Below are 19,765 nucleotides of genomic sequence, written 5' to 3'. Positions count from 1 at the left end.
CATCTGTTGAAGACAACCAAGGTGAGTCTGACCTCTACTGCAATATTCAAATGCGAGTGGGCCAGTTAAGAATGTCAAAAGGTTCTGATGTGGTATGTCTTCTTTTATGTAGTGAACATCATTCCCACCGAGAGTCATGATGAGTGGTCAGGAACCACAGGGCAATATCCTTCCTGTGCTGAAGATTGGGATAAAGATAAATAGCTGCTTCTGTAGTTCTGTGTCTGCCACGTCAAATGTGAACTATACCAGGTGTGTAAATGCTGTGCTTTCAACTGACAAGTACTCTGTATACGGCTTTCATGGCAAATCTTTTTCTGTGTCGCAATCGCAAGAAAAGTATTTTCATCTTTCCATGGGGAGATATGCAGTGTGAACGGAACTAAACTGCCTGTCTCAAACCCACATCTACTATGCCAATGAATACTTCAGGGCTTTTCCTTTGGTGTTCATTTAGGTGTCACTGTTATGTCAGTGCCTTCCTGTGGTGAATATTACTTGTGTGTGTTTGTCTGAAAGGAAGTCAGTCTCTTATGCAACCCCCCCTAAATGTCTTGGTTTCCTTTGGTAGAATGTTGGAACATCCTAGCCCAAGTTTCATTTGGGGCACAGGGAATTCCTCAAGCAAAAGCAGATAAGGACTCACTGGCTTCACCTCACACACATTACACTGTCCTGTGTAAAATCACCTGGCAAGACTCATGGGTACCAAGCTTTCTGTCCTCTCTAATCCTAAAAGTTCAGTTCCAAACCCCTGGTATTCTTAGGCTTTCCCAGTGTCGTGCATAGACTGATCGGTTCGTGGAGTCACAATGTCTAGGAAGAAACAGCATTATGGAAAGAAATGCAAACTAGAATATCCTGGGCCAAAGCAAGGTCCTTTGCGTTTTTAAAGTGACTCTGGAAATGCCAACAAGTACCTTTCAACAACATTGCCCTTAAGAGCCTCTGGTACTTCTCAATTTCCAAATTGATTCTAGACGTATGACAGCAGGAAGAGATTTGTTCCTTTTTCAAGAGAGATACCTGTCTGCTTGTTAGTGTAAATGCTCCCCGAGAATCTTCTTGGAGGATTAATATTTCCACTGAGTCAATATATGCATTCTTTTTTGCTAGGAATTTCTTTTTGCACATTCCCTATATCATGATTTTGAATTACTTATGAAAACTATTTAAGGAAAATAGAAAACGCGGACCTAAAGAGAAGCATTGTTAATGAATAGGATAAATATGGAACTCTATGTGTATACATCTAACACATCAAAGACACCGAGAAAACAAATGAAGAGAAATCACATAATCAGAGATGTTTGAAAACATTTTTATTCTTTGCCACTTCCTATAAACCATTAAAATTTCCCATGGACATTTCCAATTGCATCGGTATTTTGTGCATGATTCTACACATTTGAGATCTTGTTCATAGTGTGATGGCATGTTTGGATGAACATAGGTCTCTCTTTCTAAGCAACTAACTTTGGCATATTTTATATTCACAGAAGGAATTGAGGAATAGCTAGAAAGCTTCCTGAGATACATCTATGTAGAGGGTAAGTATGTGAGTTATTACAAATAAGTGAACAGAGAGTTGGTTATTATCTGGGGTAAATCAATTGTCCTGACATATGTTGTTGCTGGTATGCAATCACCGCACCGTCTTCTTGGGCTTCATTCCACCTGGCACGGTTCACATGAGCCACAGGGTGAATTGTGATGCGGAAAGGCTATGTTTCCAAGGGGCATTCTCGGTAGAGCTGTCCATATGAAACCATGATCCTAGAATTCATTTCTCTTTTCCAACCTGGTGTCCCAAGTTGAACCCATCTTGTCCTTCTTTGGACGCGGAAAAGGAAATAGTGTGCTTGTGAACTGAAGAAAGCAACTGTTTACCATTTAGCATTCCGTGTAATTGTGGCTTTTGTGTTTTTTGGTGAACCTTACATGCATTCATAATCATGTTTTCTTGTGTGATTAGAGAATTCCAAGTACTTACATTTGCAACCAATGACGTTTTGTTCTCGCATCCAATTGAGTTTACTGCTGAAATATTGTTTATATTTATCATGGCTGTCTTTCAACACCATGAAAGGTCTGACTTGATAGATCTGAAATTTGAGCCTCGTAAGATTTGACCTGTCATTCATTGTGAAGAGTAGAGCTGGTGGCAACTTCAGATCATGTATGTTACTGTAGAACCTTGCAATTTCTCTCTGTACCGGGATCTGTCATTGATGCCAGCAGGATGAAGAACAATATAAAATTTCTATGCATTTATGTGTGTAACTGTGTCAAGATGTATACTAATCATTGATAGGTTTCTGCAATTGGAAAGGTTTGCACGTATGTGCCCTTTTTTGTCTTCCTTACGCTGTGATTTTTACTCCTCTGTACTCACCAGGATTTTCCCTCTGACAAATGTTATCAGAGTAGATTTTGTTTTGGTTTTGTTGTTGTCTGGTGTTATTATTTTGGGTTGTTTGTTAGTTTCTTTTTTGAAATGTTGTACCTTAGAATCGTCACATAGTCCTTATTGAACATAGGTAGACTTTTGTATTCCATCCCTTTCCATTCATATACCTTTTACATGATGCTTGATAAGCATGCGTAGGAAACTTCTTGTTTGATCATCCATCGTTTTGTGTATATTTTCATGCATTAGAATTAGAGAAGAATTCTGCTCATCTTACTTTCAAACAGGAGGAAATCCTTTCTGCAGTCCTGCTGATTGCATTATCTGTACTTATTCTGAAGCACTGGACTGCCTTTTTCTCTTTCGGGCGATGTGTTATACATCACTGATATTAAAGTAATACAGATCCATTACAAGAGGTTCCATGAAGTGGTTGAGATTGACCACATTCCTATGAGTACTCTTAGAGTAATTTCTTATAGTTTTTGGAAAATGTGTTTCTTTTTTTGGTAAGGTATAGTGGTCTAACGCAAGTGTCAGGTAATGGTTTCCTTATATCTCGAACATTCGGATGGCACCTCAAGTAATTCTCCCCTCAACCTCCCACTCAGAACTTCCTGTATTTCTCTTCCCATCCCTATGTAAAATAAAGGCATAAGTGCGTAAAAAAAAAGAAAAATGCGTCAGGAAACAATGTCAGATACGGTAACCTGTTGAGACAGTCCACCAGGGGAAAATAGAGAAAAGAAACTGACTTACATAGTTTATTAAGACCAAAAATTCTCAGAAAGACCTCTTGTTTCCATGTCTGATTGTTGAATTCGTTAGTCCCGTCCATATGGTCTCATGTGCATATCTGTTGAATGACTGTGATCCACTCCTGGCAAATGAAAACTGTTCACTACATGTTACACAGGAGGGAAACTTAAATATGGAGGTTCCCTATGACCCACAATCCAAACCCTGGGCATTTCCCGAAATGTCCAGAAGAGTGACCATGCTGAGGCTCCTAGCGCAGTGATGTTCACTGCCGCATTATTTCATGTGGCTTATGTATGCAACCAACTGAGAGGACCCTAAGTAGGGATTAAGGCAACGAATTATTGATACACAGTGATGTTCTCCGCTGCCAATCAAACTAATGACATCACCCCAATCTGAACCCAAATGGAGGGGCATCGAACCAAATCATGGTAAGTGAAGTAAGGCAGAGCCAAAGGCTCATGAATAATTAGCACCAGCTATTAAAAGAAAGGATTCTCAGCTGGGAGATTCAAACAGAAAGAGAGTGCTTCCTTAGCATGCATGAAGCCTTGGGTTTGATTCCACAGGACCACAGAACTCGTGGTGTGGACGAAGTGGTAGAGCTCTAGTGGATAAACCCCAGGAGTCCTGCCAAGGCCCTGAGATCAAGGGCCAAGATTGGCCAAAAGCAAAATAAAATTTAAAAAATTGCAGAATGGATTTTCCTAGGGTCAATTTTCATAATATCACACACTTTATAATATATACTCAGAAGAGACCCAGTCTAATTCTCAGAAGCTGTGCATATGTTTGTTATGTTTCTATGGATAATGAGTTCAAGAAAGCCAGCTAGTCTCACCGCTAGTTGCCAATGTGCTAATTTATCACTGCCACATCCCCGGTAGTTGCTTGTTGCTCTTCGGTGTTCCAGAGAGATATATTCAAGCTTCCTTTCCCTAGGAATGTGAGATCATGCTAATTCTCATTCATTCCCTTTCAGAAATGATTCATCAGGCAAAAACACATTGGTTCCAGGTTTTACTTCAGTTTTAATGAGTTACAATATTAAATGTATTATGACTCTCAGGACTTGAATGGATTTTCATTCACGCTGTCAACTCTCTCCAATTTCTTTGGAAAATACATTGCTCGCCCTGAATCCTCATCACAGAACCCAAGGGCCTGTCCATTACCCCTTTTAGTTTGACTGGGAAAATACAGGTAAGGAAAACCTGATGGTGAACTTATGGAAGTGCCTAGATTTCTCTTAGGGAAGACAACTACTCTGTTCTTTCCAGTGCAGTCAGGTAGGTATGGGAGTATCCACACGCAGTTTCAACCCTAATCCTCTACATGAGAACATGGTTGCAACTCATGTCCTCTCAATGCCTTCTTTGGAAAGTAGTCAACAGTCTGAGAAACATTTCTGGCCTAATGTTTGTCATGCATAACTCTGTCAAACTTTGCATGAGCGAGTGATAATCCCCACTATGTGTATGACTGCTTGTGATACTTAACTGCAAGGGAACACCTGACAAAAAATGGCATACAATATTGAGGGAGTGCAGTGAAAAGTTGCACTTCCATGACAGGTTACACCTAAGTGGTGAGAAACTGACCAGTACACGGCTCTCAAGGGGAAAGGAAAGTTTTTGTGTCTGACCATGTACAGGTATTTTTACCAAGTGCTTAAGGTAGAGTGCACTCACAGTAACCCAGGACTCTGTCATCATGCATTACATGCTCAGTCTAGTTTCCTTTGTAGCAGCATATGTGTAAATTGCACCACATTCTTCTTCTACTGCTATTCCTTTGCATTCCTTTGGTGCCATGGATTACTCTTCACAGTTACAAGACATTGAATAAAGTTTTGGAAGTTCAGAGATGGGAAAATACTCATCACAAGTACATTTGAGAAGATTAGTGTTCACCAAGCAAAATTTGATCTTCGATGGTTCTCTGATTTTCATGGTTAAAATGTAATTCCTTCTGGGAATGACCCTTTTTTTCCACCAAGGTTCCTTGGGTTTTACTATGAGCGGTACTGGTGGGATTCCTCCGATAATCTGATCAGCAAGTGCAGCACAATGGGTGAACGCTATCATGATGCAATCATGGCTTGGAATGGTGTGGAACCAGTAGTCTACAGGGAAATATCTACATATTCCGTACTGGCAGCAGCCTAGACAACAGAACAACAGCCAATGCTCTGCCAGAGAGTGGAGTTGGACATTTGGGACAATTTAGCTCCTCATTCCCAAATGTCTTGGAACAGGTGGCAAGAATCCTATTCAAAGAAGCCACAGAGAGGTCTCATTCACCCATGTTGTTAGTTGGGGAGGGATATGGAAGTCATCGTGGAATTCATGAAACTGTTATCCTTAGCCTGACAACAGATGTGCTTTAGTACAGTCCACCTTTGCTGAGTGTGTCTGGGCTGAGATGCAACACGGTACTTGCCAGTACAAGTGGACATTAGTCTTTGAAATCCTCTGCTTCGCTGTCATTACAAACATGGATATGCATGATTTCTAAGACCCTCATTGGTACCACCATAAGCAGGACTATGGGAAGAATATTCAAAGTGCAAGATAGCTTCATTAGTGGTACCACTAACTCCATCTGCACAGATGCCCCTTTCATTATGAACATGGAAACCATATCTCTGGGCAATGTGTGTATGTGTACTAGAATACATCGAGCGTATAACACAAGAGCCTGAAGAGACGTTCCATCTTGGCTTCTCAGGAAGTCCAGTTGTCAGCAGGTATGAGTTCCATGAAATGCCTTGACACAGGTTGTTTCATACATCTGACCCCATTGTCAACAGATCAATGAAGGCAGTCTATTGTTGCTTCGATGCTGTATCGAAGGCTCAGAGCCTGCTGGTAATTCTATTTCTGCAGGGTAGGTTAAATCCCCTTATGGGTCCCAAAAGTATGCATTGGGCATAATGAAAAATTCACTTGACTTGTGAAATTCGGTGTCATGAATGGCCTAAGATGCCTACCTGATTCCTGACCAGGACACACTGGGTATTGAGATGTGTAGGGATTCAGCTTGTACCTGTCAAGGTTCCTGTATATCAGTGCAAAAAAGGATTACCTCTGAGAAACCCTTGTGGAAAGGCAAATTGCCATTCAAATACATCATGTTCCTATGACACTTCCATAAATTTAGGTGATGGTTGTCAAATAAAGAATTCACTGCTTGCACAAGAATTCATAGCTTGATTGCCTCTTTGTGCCAGTTTCCCTCATATCACCCCCGAAACTTCAAACTCTATGGAGTCAGAAACTTGTTTTTTCTTTCTCAGCAGGATCCAATCATTAACATACATTGAGGTCTCTCTAGTCAATGCGGTTGTCTGTGTGTGTGTGTGTGCCTGTCTGTCTGTCTGGTGTGTGTGTGTGTGTGTGTGTGTGTGTGATTGGGTGTCTGTCTGTTTCTCTAATTTGTTTGACAGTGTTCACCTCATTCCTGTCTTCCATGCTCAAATTATACATGGAAGAGCAAAAGTACATAATTCCTTCTTATCCTAGGTAGATGCTTTCAGTCCAGTTCCTGATCACTCTCCTTCGCATTTCTCAAGGCTCGAAACCTACCAGTGCTGACACAACAGCACTCCTGACTTTTTTGGTGTATTTGGTACTGAGTTCATGCCTGCAATCCAAGCGATTGAAGGGAGATGAGATCTGAGTAAAGCAGTTCAAAGGCAGCCCTGTCATTGAAAGCAGAGAGACTCTTATTTTCCTTCATCAGTAGAGAAACAAAGTAGGGTTGTTTCTCTAAAGGCAAGGTGGTTCCCCCAGCTGAAGAAATCAAGAACCATACCCAGGTCAGAATCAGTAGAAGAGAGAACTCGGAGCCACAGATCAGTGACAGCCCCGAGAACCATAATACATCCCTATGAAACACACATAACTACAACATAGAAAACAGGATAACAAGGGAGACAGACAGACAGAGGGTTTTGACATATATAGGTGGGTCGGGAATGACCACGATGTGAACTTCTCTTGTAATAAAACCATCATGGTGAGACTCGTTTGCATATCCTTATCTACTTTACTATTATGTTACGTGCGGAGAATTCAAGGTAGGTTATAGGAAGTTATGAAGAAATAACCGAGAAATATGCAGGGAAGCCCAAACAACGTTTTGCTGAAGATTTCATATTTAATCTTCATCTGGAAACCAAGTCCATCCTTATCTGAATGTAATCTTTCATGGTAACAGATGTTTGGACTTGTATTAAGATTATGGTTCAGCAGGCACTTTCAAGGTCCAGAGAAATTTCCTAATGCATAATTAAATCACACACCAACATCTTTACGTTTTGAATTTTCCAATTTTCCTACCTATGTTTCTTTGACGGGTGAAGTGAGTAATTAATGAATACGCAGTGAATGAGCCAACCACCTATGCTGCAGAGATACCAGTGAGATCTTGGCAGAAGTAATTAGACATAATGGGTAGTTGAGGTATGGCACCCTCGTAGAACCTTGTGTGAAAATGAGTCACAGCTCTCCTTTATCAGCTGAATTCTTGCCTGTGTCTACCAATGTCAGACAAGAAATGGACGGGAAGTGTAAGAAGGGCCAGTTGTCCTCTTTTGGATGGGAAGGGGTGTGTCCGTGGACGTAGGCGGAAGTGGGCGGGACTTCCTGGATGGGCGCCCCGGAAGTGAGGAGGCTGACCTGCGTCACAAAGCTGGGACCCCTCCCAGCGGCGGCCCCACACAGAAGGAGAGGTTGCCAAGGGAAAACTGCCTGCTGGGTCTACTGCCTTCCCAGTGAAGAAGGGATCCCACACTGCTGGGTTCACTGGTGAGTCCAGGAAACTTTCAAAGACCCATGAGACTCTTCGCTTTTCGTCCTTCTTTCAACTCCACCATGTGTATGTTAGCTGCTTGCCACATGGGTTTTATCTTGAATATCACTCTCTGAATACTAGCTTTCTCCCTTCTTCCCTATGTGTCACCAGGTAGCCCCCAGAGTTTCCTTAAAGTAGGCACCATGATCCATGAACAAAGTTACTGGAACCCATTTCCTGTCCAGACTTCACAAAATGTCCATTTTGCTCCCCACTCACGGGACCTCTTTTCCTTTTCCTGACATGATTTAGTGGGTGAGAGCAAACACAGGACTTCCTGGCTCTGGCTCTAGTTCATATTGCAAAGGCACATAAATTATGCTGTAGTGGACTACCGACTGAGCTTGACAAACTGGACTGATTGCAGCTTGAAAATAAAAACTATGCCTAAGCCACTAATGACAAGTATTTGAGCACATCTTTCACAGATGCATGTGTTGAGATAAATATCAGGTTTGATGGGAACTTTTTGTGGGTGTTTCTCTCATACTTCTAAACATCTTAGAGTTTAATTCATCTGAACGTAATGCTACTTGTCTTGTCTATTTGCCCCGGCAAGTGTTGTACCGTCTTGAAGCTGCGGATGCTTTGTGAAATACGATTTACTACCTTTCTAATATTCACTGTGAAAGTGAAATATATGCAGTGGAAAAGGGATTTACTTGGCGGATATGTGTAGCTTGGGTGAGCTGTGCCTCCTTTAGACACAGTGCTAACAATGGATGCACAAAGCTCTGGGTACTTTTGTTTGGAAACATATTCCGAGACCAAGCCAGAAACGGTGTTTTGGTTCAATCTGGACAATAGTGACCCTAAGAGGGCGCGGGGACCATTCCCCAGAAAGGAAATCAATCCCCAGGCCCGGCTAAAACTGACTCAGGAGGGTAAATAAAGCTTCAGAGCGCATATAGACGTTTTCCTATGAGTTTCAGAAATTTCTAAAATGACGAAGTTTTAAAATTTGGTTTTGATGGAATTAGTCATGATTTTGCTGAGATGCTTTTTCTCCCCACAGGATTGTGAAGAATTCTCTGCCTGTCAGAATGGAAGAAGGTACATATCTTCCTTAGTTCATTCCTGGGTAGACTCTGGGTTTGTACAGTAGATATTTCCCTTCTTACTTTTTTGTCTTTCTTCTGTCTTTCTTTCTCTGTCTCTCTTTCTTTCTCTCTTTCTTCTTTTCTTTCTTTCTTTTCATTCTTTCTTTCATGCTTTTTCTTTCTTTCTTTCCTTATTTCTTTCTGTTGAAACCTACCGTGCATAATGTCATGAGCACATCAAGAAAAATATGCTTCTGTGGGATATTAGCTGAACATCCAAACTTTTGGTAATGAATTTGAATTTCATAGGTGGTTTTGGAAAGGGAAGAATGGAAGTGAACTGTGTGATTGATGTCTTTCATAAGTGTGCATGCAGAAATGTCTAACCACTCAAAGATGAACTTTGTGAGTGTACACAAGTTATCTCAGAAATGAGTTTCTCTACTGTTATTCCTTGGTCCACTTTAATACATCTCAGAGTAATGGTTCTCCAAAAATGCAGACATTGACAGAGTAATCAAAGTGGAAGGATTGTCTTTTCCCAAAGCTGGGTTTTGGAACCCTTTTCTTTTTCAGGTGAATCTGTGGATCCTGAAAGGTTATTGCAGTGCCCCTATGATCAAACTCACATGATCAGGTCTTGCAGATTCCCATACCACCTTGTAAAATGCAAAAAGGTAAATGTCACCTGAAAATGGAGAGTGTCACCACATGAAATCCTACTTTTATGGATCCCGTGTAGCCACTGGGAAGGAAATAATGGTGTAAATGTCCAAGTGGAAGGAGCAAAGAAAGACTACTTTGTGATTTCAGGACCAATTTTAGCCCACATGTGCATTGGAGTCCTACAGAATTACAATGCACCTTGTGTGGAAATAGAGCTCCACACTGCAGAGCACAGGCAAGGTGAATTTCTGGTGGACTAGCACTCCTTCAGCATGGCCAAGCTTGCTAACAAGCGGTGCTATTCTTCTTCACTCTTGCCTAGTCTCCAAAGGACAAGTATCTAATTTTTAAATTGAAAAGGGTTTTAAATTGAAAAGGCCATGTCAGAAATCTACTTCATTAGTTTCTGAGAGGGCTTTCCAATGGAAAGGTTTGGCTATCAGAAGAGGGGCCCAAAGGAGATCAAAAGAGATTTTGTTGGCATCTCTTTTCTATCTTCACTATATGGATTTCACAGTAGCTATTTTGCAGTCAGCAAAAACTACACAATATTTGAAGGTTGATATGTTTTGTGCAAATGAAATCTCTTTTCTTCAAATACCATTGCTGTAGAAAACTTACAATCTGGGGCAGAATGTGTTTCCTTCTGCTTAAGGCAGATGTGAATAGCGGCACACACCAACTGGGGAGCATTTTGTAAGGAACCTTTTCCCTCTTGGTGCAATGTCCATTTTGCTGTGGTACACAATCAGTGGACATAGGAGTCACAGGAGGGGCAAACAAGGCCACAACCCAAAAGGGATGCTGGGAGTCATATTTTGTATTTGCAACCTGGTTCCACAGAATCATCCTGATATAGCTGCCAGTCTAGCTACTTGTCCCTTCAATGCTCGCCACCTCATTCCCCATGATCAACTCAGTTACCATATGGCAACTTGTATGGACAAACCATCTGTTGAAGACAGCCGGGGTGAGTCTGACCTCCACTGCACGATTCAAATGCGAGTGGGCCACTTAAGGGTGTCACATGGTTGTGATGTGGTATGTCCTCTTTTATGTAGTGAACATCATTCCCACCGAGATTCAGGATGAGTGGTCTGGAACCACAGGGCAATTTCCTTCCTGTGCTGAAGATTGGGATAAAGGTAGGTCACTGGGTCTGTATTTCTGTGTCTGCCACGTCAAATGTGAACTATACAGGAGGGTAAATGCTGTGCTTTCAACTCACAAGTACTCTGTAAATGGCTTTGATGGCAAACCTTTTGCTGCTTAGCAATCGGAAGAAAAGTATTTTCATCTTGCCATAGGGAGATATGCAGTGTGAAGCGAACTAATGCTTGTCTCAAACCCACATCTACTATGCCAATGAATACTTCAGGGCTTTTCCTTTGGTGTTCATTTAGGTGTCACGGTTATGTCAGTGCCTTCCTGTGTTGAATATTACTTGTTTGTGTCTGAAAGGAAGTCAGTCTCTTATGCAACCCCACCTAAATATCTTGGTTTCCTTTGGTAGAATGCTTGGAACATCCTAGCCCAAGTTACATTTGAGGCACGGGGAATTCCTCAAGAAAAAGCAGGTAAGGACTCACTGGCTTCGCCTCACACACATTACACTGTCTTGTGTAAAATCACCTGGCAAGACTCATGGATACCCAGCTTTGTGTCCTGTCTAATCCTAAAAGTTCAGTTCCAAACCCCTGGTATTCTTAGGCTTTCCCAGTGTCATGCATAGACTGATTCGTTCGTTGAATCCCAGCGGCTAGGAAGAAACAGCATTATGGAAAGAAATGAAAACTAGAATATCCTGGGCCAAACCAAGGTCCTTTGCATTGTCACTTGCTGAGATGTTGCTGAGGAAAGAGTTGGCCAGTATCCATTCCTTCAGCTATGTTATTGGCGACTCAGTTTCCATCTTTCCATTATCCATTGATTGTATACAATTACATTTGTTGGTGGTGATGGTGGTGATGGTCGTGAGTGGCTGCAAGCCTGGAGATGGTCCCTGTACCTGCCCTTTTCAGCAGAAGTCAAGGGCTGTTTCATTGGAGCCACAGACCCCTGACAATTGCATAGAGCTTAAATGTAGAGAAGAGTTTCCTGGGTTTCCTCTTAGCTGTCCTGCTAGGATTTCAGGAGAGAAGCATTGAACACAGTTTTAAAGTGACTCTGGAAACGCCAACAAGTACCTTTCAACAACATTGCCCTTGAGAGCCTCTGGTACTTCTCAATTCCCAAATTGATTCTAGAGGTATGACAGTAGGAAGAGAATTGTTCCTTCTTCAAGAGAGGTTCCTGTCTGCTTGTTAGTGTAAATGCTCCCCAAGAATCTTCTTGGTGGCTTAATAATTCCACTGAGTCAATATATGCATTCAATAAAGACTAGAGAAAAAGTATTGCTAGGAATTTCTTTTTGCACATTCCCTATTTCATGATTTTGAATTACTTATGAAAACTATTTAAGGAAAATAGAAAACGCGACCTAAAGAGAAGCATTGTTAATGAGTACGATATATATGGACCTCTATGTGTATACATCTATCACATCAAAGACATCGAGAAAAGAAATGAAGAGAAATCACATAATCAGAGATGTTTGAAAACATTTTTATTCTTTGCCACTTCCTATAAACCATTAAAATTTCCTATAGACATTTCCAATTGCTTGTGTATTTTGTGCCTGATTCTACACATTTGAGATCTTGTTCATGGTATGATGGCATGTTTGCATGAACATAGGTCTCTCTTTCTAAGCAACTAACTTTGGCATATTTTATATTCACAGAAGGAATTGAGGAATAGCTAGAAAGCTTCCTGAGATACATCTGTGTAGAGATTAAGTATGTGGGTTATTACGTATAAATGAACAGAGAATTGGTTATTATCTGGGGTCAATCAAAAGTCCTGACATACGATGTTGCTTGTATGCAATCACCGCACCGTCTCCTTGGGCTTCATTCCACCCGGCATGTTTCACATGAGCCACAGAGTGAATTTTGATGCGGAAAGGCTATGTTTCCAAGGAGTATTCTTGGTAAAGCTGTCCATGTGAAACCATGATCCTAGAATTCATTTCCCTTTTCCAACTTGGTGCCCTAGTTGAACCCATTTTGTCCTTCTTTGGACGCGGAAAAGGAAATAGTGTGCTTGTAATCTGAAGAAAGCAACTGTTTACCATTTAGCAATCCACGGAATTGTTGCTTTTATGTTTTTTGGTGAACCTTACATGTGCTCATAATCATGTTTTCTTGCGTGATTAGAGAATTGCAAGTACTTACATGTGCAATCAATGATGTTTTGTTCTCTCATCAAATTGAGTTTACTGCTGAAATATTGTTTATATTTATCATGGCTGTCTTTCAACACCACGAAAGGTAGATCTGAAATTTGACGCTCGTAAGATTTGACCTGTCATTCATTGCGAAGAGTAGAGCTGGTGGCCACTTCAGATAATGTATGTTACTGTAGAATCACGCAATTTCTCTCTGTACGGGGATCTGTCATTGATGCCAGCAGGATGAAGAATAATATAAAATTTCTAGATATTTATGTGTGTACATGTGTTAAGATGCACACTAATCATTGATAGGTGTCTGCAGTTGGAAAGGTTTGCATGTATGTGCCCTTTTTTGTTTTCCTTACACTGTGATTTTTACTCCTTTGTACTCATCGGGATTTTCCCCCTGGCAAACGTTATCAGAGTAGATTTTTCTTTGGTTTTGATTTGTGGTGTTAGTATTTTGGGTTGTTTGTACCACAGAATCCTGACATAGTCCTTATTGAACAGGTAGGCTTTTGTATTCCATCCCTTTCCATTCATATGTCTTTTACATGATGCTTTATAAGCATGTGTTCAGCTATCTTTTTGCGTATATATCATGCAATAGAATGAGAGAAGAATTCTGCTCATATTACTTTCAAACAGGAGGAAATCCTTTCTGCAGTCCTGCTGATTGCATTTTCTGTATTTATTCTGAAGCACCGGACTGCTTTTTTCTCTTTCGGGGTGATGTGTTGTACATCACTACTATTTAAGTAATACAGATCCATTACAACACGATCCATGAGGTTGTTGAGATTGACCACATTCCTTTGAGTACTCTTTGAGTAATTTCTTATATTTTTTGGAAAATGTGTTTCTTTTTTTGGTAAGGTATAGTGGGCTAATGCATGCGTCAGTTAATGGTTTCATTATATCTCGAACATTAGTGTGGCACCTCAAGTAATTCTCCCTTCATCCTCCCACTCAGAACTTGTTGTATTTCTCTTACAATCCCTATGTAAAATAAACACATGAATTTGTAAAAAAAAAAAAAAGAAAGAAAAAGAAATAAAAATGTGCCAGAAAACAATGTCAGACACGGTAACCTGTTGAGACAATCCACAAGGGGACAGTAGAGAAAAGAAATTGATTTACACAGTTTATTAAGACCAAAAATTCTCAGAAAGACCTCTTGTTTCCATGTCTGATTATTGAATTCGTTAGTCCCGTCCATATGGTTTGATGTGCATATCTGTTGAATGACTGTGATCCACTCCTGGCAAATGAAAACTGTTCAATAGTTGTTACACAGGAGGGAAACTTAACTATGGAGGTGTCGTATGACCCACAATCCAAACCCTGGGCATTTTGCGAAATGTCCAGAAGGATGGCCATGCTGAGACTCCAGCACAATGATGTTCACTGCAGCATTATTTCATGTGGCTTATGTATGGAACCAACTGAGAGGACCCTAAGTAGGGATTAAGGCAACGGAGTATTGATACACAGTGCTATTCTCCGCTGCCATTCAAACTAATGACAGCACCCCAATATGAACCCAAATGGAGGGGCATCGGAACAAATCATGGTAAGTGAAGTGTGGCAGAGCCAAAGGCTCATGAAAAATTTGGCACCAGCTATTAAAAGAAAGGATTCTTAGCTGGGAGATTCTCGCAGAAAGAGAGTGCTTCCTTAGCATGCAGTAAGCCTTGGGTTTGATACCACAGGACCACAGAACTCGTGGTGTGGACGAAGTGGAAGAGCTCTAGTTGGATAAACCCAAGGAGTCCTACCAAGGCCCTGAGATCAAGGGCCAAGATTGGCCAAAAGCAAAATACAATTTAAAAAATTGCAGAATGGATTTTCCTAGGGTCAATTTTCACATGATCACACACTTTAAAATATATACTCAGAAGAGACCCAGTCTAATTCTCAGAAGCTGTCCATATGTTTGTTATATTTCTATGGATAATAAGTTTAAGAAAGCCAGCTAGTCTCACCGGTAGTTGCCAATGTGCTAATTTATCACTACCACATCCCCGGTAGTTGCTTGTACTCTTTGGCTGTCCAGAGACATATATTCAAGCTTCCTTTCCCTAGGAATGTGAGATAATGCTAATTCTCATTCATTCCTTTTCAGGAATGATTCATCAGGCAAAACACATTGGTTCCAGGTTTTACTTCAGTTTTAATGAGTTACAATATTAAATGTATTATGACTCTCAGGACATGAATGGATTTTCATTTAGGTGGTCAACTCTCCCCAATTTCTTTGGAAAATACCTTGCTTTCCCTGAATCATCACAGAACCTAGGGGCCTTTGCATTACCCTTTTTAGTTTGACTGGGAAAATACAGGTAAGGAAAGTTAAGGAAGTGCCTAGGTTTCTCTTAGGAAGACAACCACTCTGTTCTTTCCAGTGCAGTCAGGTTTTTATTTGAGTATTCACAGGCAGTTTCAACCCTATTCTTCTAAATGAGAACATTGTTGCAACTCATGTCCTCTCAATTCCTTCCTTGGAAAGTTGTCAACAGTGTGAGAAACATTTCTTGCCTAATATTTGTCATGCATAACTGTCCAACTTTGCATGAGAGATTTATAATCCCCACTCTGTGTATGACTGCCTGTGACACTTAACTGCAAGGAAACACCTGACAGAAAATGGCATCCAAAATTGAATGAGTGTAGGGAAAACTTGCACTTCCATGACAGGTTACAGCTAAGTGGTGAGAATCTGACCAGTACAGGGCTATCAAGGAGAAAGGAAAGTTTTTGTGTTTGACCATGTCCAGGTATTTTTACAGAGTGCTTAAGGTAGAGTGCACTCACAGTAACCCAAGATTCTCTCATCATGCCTTACATGCTCAGTATAGTTTCCATTGTAGCATATGTGTAAATTGCACCACATTCTTCTACTGGTATTCCTTTGCATTCCATTGGTGCCATGGATTACTCTTCACAGTTAAAAGACAATGAATAAGGTTTTGGAAGTTCAGAGATGGGAAAATACTCATCACAAGTGCATTTGAGAAGTTTAGTGTTCACCAAGGAAAATTTGATCTTCGTTGGTTCTCTGATTTTCATGGTTAAAATGTGATTCCTTAGGGGAATGACCCTGTTTTGCCACCAAGATTCCTTGGGTTTTACTATGAGCAGTACTTGTGGGATTCCTCCCGATAGTCTGATCAGCAAGTGCAGCTCGATGGGTGAACTCTTATCATGATGCAACCATGGCTTGGAATGGTGTGGAACCAGTAGTCTACAGGGAAATATCTACATATTCTATACTGGCATCAGCCTAGACAACAGAACAACAGCCAATCCTCTGCCAGAGAATGGAGTTGGACATTTGGGACAATTTAGCTCCTCATTGCCAAATCTCTTTGAACAGCTGGCCAGAATCATATTCAAAGAAGCCACCTAGAGGTCTCATTCACCCATGTTGTTAGTTGGGGAGGGAACTGGAAGTCACCATGGAATTCCTGAAACTGTTATCCTCAGTGGAATTGTGGCACCCTCCTTTATGTAGAACAGGTATGAATATGAGTGGAAAGATTCTCATCAATTTTTTGTGTAATCAAAGTGGATTCCTCATCAAAACTGAGAAGGAATGGACTCTCACATCCTTCATGAAAGTATTGGTTCAGCACAATGGAGATGGTAAATTGTGCCGAATACGTAGGGGCTCTACTTAGTGCAGGTCGGTTTCTTTCTCATTATGCTTTTAACCTGGCAACAGATGTGCTTTAGAACAGTCCACGTTGGCTGAGTGTGTCTGAGCTGAGATGCGACACGGTACTTGTCAGTACAAACGTACACTAATCTTTGAAATTCTCTGCTTCGCTGTCATTACAAACACGGTATGCATGATTTCTAAGACCCTCATTGGGACCACTGTAAGCAGGACTATGAAAAGAATATTCAAAGTGCAAGATAGCTTCATTAGTGGTACCACTAACACCATCTGCACGGATGCCCCGTTCATTATGAAGATGGAAACAATATCTTTGGGCAATGTGTGTATGTGTACTAGAGTACATAGAGGACATCATACAAGACATTTTGAGCATGAACCTGAAGAGACGTTCCATCTTGGCTTTTCAGGAAGTCCAGTTGTCAGCAGGTATGAGTTCCATGAAATGTCTCGATACAGGTTATGTTTCAGACATCTGACCCCATTGTCAACCTATGAATGAAGGCAGTCTGTTGTTGCTTCGATGCTGTACCGAAGGCTCAGAGCCTGCTGGTAATTCTATTTCTGCAGGGTAGGTTAAATCCCCTTATGTGTCCCACATGTATGCACTGGGCATAATGAAAAATTCACTGGTCTTGTGAAATTCGGTGTGGTTAATGGCCTAAGATCCCTCCCTAACTCCTGACCAGGACCACACTTGGGTATTGAGATGAGGGGTTTCAGATTGTACCTGTCTGCGTTCCTGTGTATCAGTTCAAAAAAGAATAACCTCTGAGGAACCCTTGTGGAAATGCAAATTGCCATTCAAATACATCATGTTCCTATGACAATTCCATAAATTTAGGTGATGGTTGTCCAATAAAAAATTCACTGCTTGCAGAAAGAATCCATATCTTGATTGCCTCTTTGTGCCAGTTTCCCTCATATAACCCCTGACACTTAAACTCCATGGAGTCAGAAACTTGTTTCTTTCTTTCTCAGCAGGATCCAATCATTAACAAACATTGAGGTCTCTCTCGTTACTGCGTTTGTGTGTGTGTGTGTGTGTGTGTGTGTGTGTGTGTGTGTGTGTCTGCTGTCTGGTGTGTGTGTCTGTCTGTGTGTCTGTCTGTTTGGTGTGTGTGTGTGTGTGTGTGTGTCTCTGTTTCTCTAAATTGTTTGACTGTATTCACCTCATTCCTCTCTTCCATGCTCAGATCATACATGTGGGAGGAAAAGTACATAACTCCTTCTTATCCTAGATAGAAGCTTTCAGTCCAGTTCCTGATCACTCTCCTTCAGGTTTCTCAAGGCTTGATCCCTACCAGTGCTGACACAACACCACTTCTGTCTTTTTCGGTGTATTTGGAACTGAGTTCATGCCTGTAATTCAAGCGACTGAAGGGGATGAGATCTGAGTAAAGCAGTTCAAGGCAGCCCAGTAGACAAATAGCAAGTAGGGTTGTTTCTCTAAAGGCAAGGTGGTTCCCACAACTGAAGAAATCAAGAAAAATACACAGGCCAGAATCAGTATAGGAGGGAACCCTGGAGCCACAGATCAGTGACAGCCCCGAGAACCATAATACACCCCGGGAAACACATATAACTACAACATAGAAAACAGGATAAAAAGGGAGACAGACAGACACACAGACAGAGTTTTGACATATACATGTGGGCCGGAATTCACCATGGTGTGAACTTCTCTTGTAATAAAAACCTCATGGTGAGACTCGCTTGGATATCCTCCTCTAGTTTACTATTACATTACATGAGGAGAATTCAAGGTAGCTTATAGGAAGTTATGAAGAAATAACCGAGAAATATGTAGGGAAGCCCAAACAACGTTTTGCTGAAGATTTCATATTTAATCTTCATCTGGAAACCCAGTCCATCCTTATCCCAATGTAATCTTTCATGGTAACAGATGTTTGGAATTGTATTAAGATTATGGTTCAGTAGGCACTTTCAAGGTCCAGAGAAATTTCCTAATGCATAACTAAATCACACACCAACGTCTTTACGTTTTGAATTTTCCAATTTTCCTACCTATGTTTCTTTGACGGGTGAAGTGAGTAATTAATGAATACGCAGTGAATGACCCGACAACCTATGCTGCAGAGATACCAGTGAGACGTTGGCAGAAGTAATTAGACATAATGGGTAGTTGAGGTATGGCACCCTAGTAGAACCTTGTGTGAAAATAAGTCACAGCTCTCCTTTATCAGCTGAATTCTTGCCTGTGTCTACCAATGTCAGACAAGAAATGGACGGGAAGTGTAAGAAGGGCCAGTTGTCCTCTTTTGGATGGGAAGGGGTGTGTCCGTGGACATAGGCGGAAGTGGGCGGGACTTCCTGGATGGGCGGAGCTGACCTGCGTAACAAAGCTGGGACCCCTCCCAGCGGCGGCCCCACAGAGAAGGAAAGGTTGCCAAGGGAAAACTGCCTGCTGGGTCTACTGCCTTCCCAGTGAAGAAGGGATCCCACACTGCTGGGTTCACTGGTGAGTCCAGGAAACTTTCAAAGACCCATGAGACTCTTCGCTTTTCGTCCTTCTTTCAACTCCACCATGTGTATGTTAGCTGCTTGCCACCTGGGTATTATATTGACTATCGCTCTCTAAATACTACCTTTCTCCCTTCTTCCCTATGTGTCACCAGCTAGTCCCCAGAGTTTCCTTAATGTAGGCTCCATGATCCATGGTCAAAGTTATTGGAACCCATTTCCTGTCCAGACTTCACAAAACGTCCATTTTGCTCCCCCCTCACGGGACCTCTTTTCCTTTTCCTGTCATGATTTAGTGGGTGAGAGCAAACACAGGACTTCCTGGCTCTGGCTCTAGTTCATATTGCAAAGGCACATAAATTATGCTGCAGTGGACTCCCGACTGAGTTTGACAAACTGGACTGATTGCAGCTTGAAAATAAAAACTATGCCTAAGCCACTAAGGACACGTATTTCAGCACATCTTTCACAGATGCATGTGTTGAGATAAATATCAGATTTGATGGGAACTTTTTGTGGGTGTTTCTCTCTTACTTCTAAACATCTTAGAGTTTAATTCATCTGAACATAATGCTACTTGCCTTTACTCACCG

This window comes from Megascapheus bottae, chromosome Y (assembly GCF_031878675.1).
Source record: "Megascapheus bottae isolate mThoBot1 chromosome Y, mThoBot2.hap1, whole genome shotgun sequence".
NCBI classification, from domain to species: domain Eukaryota; kingdom Metazoa; phylum Chordata; class Mammalia; order Rodentia; family Geomyidae; genus Megascapheus; species Megascapheus bottae.
Note: the sequence above shows the minus strand (reverse complement) of the source record.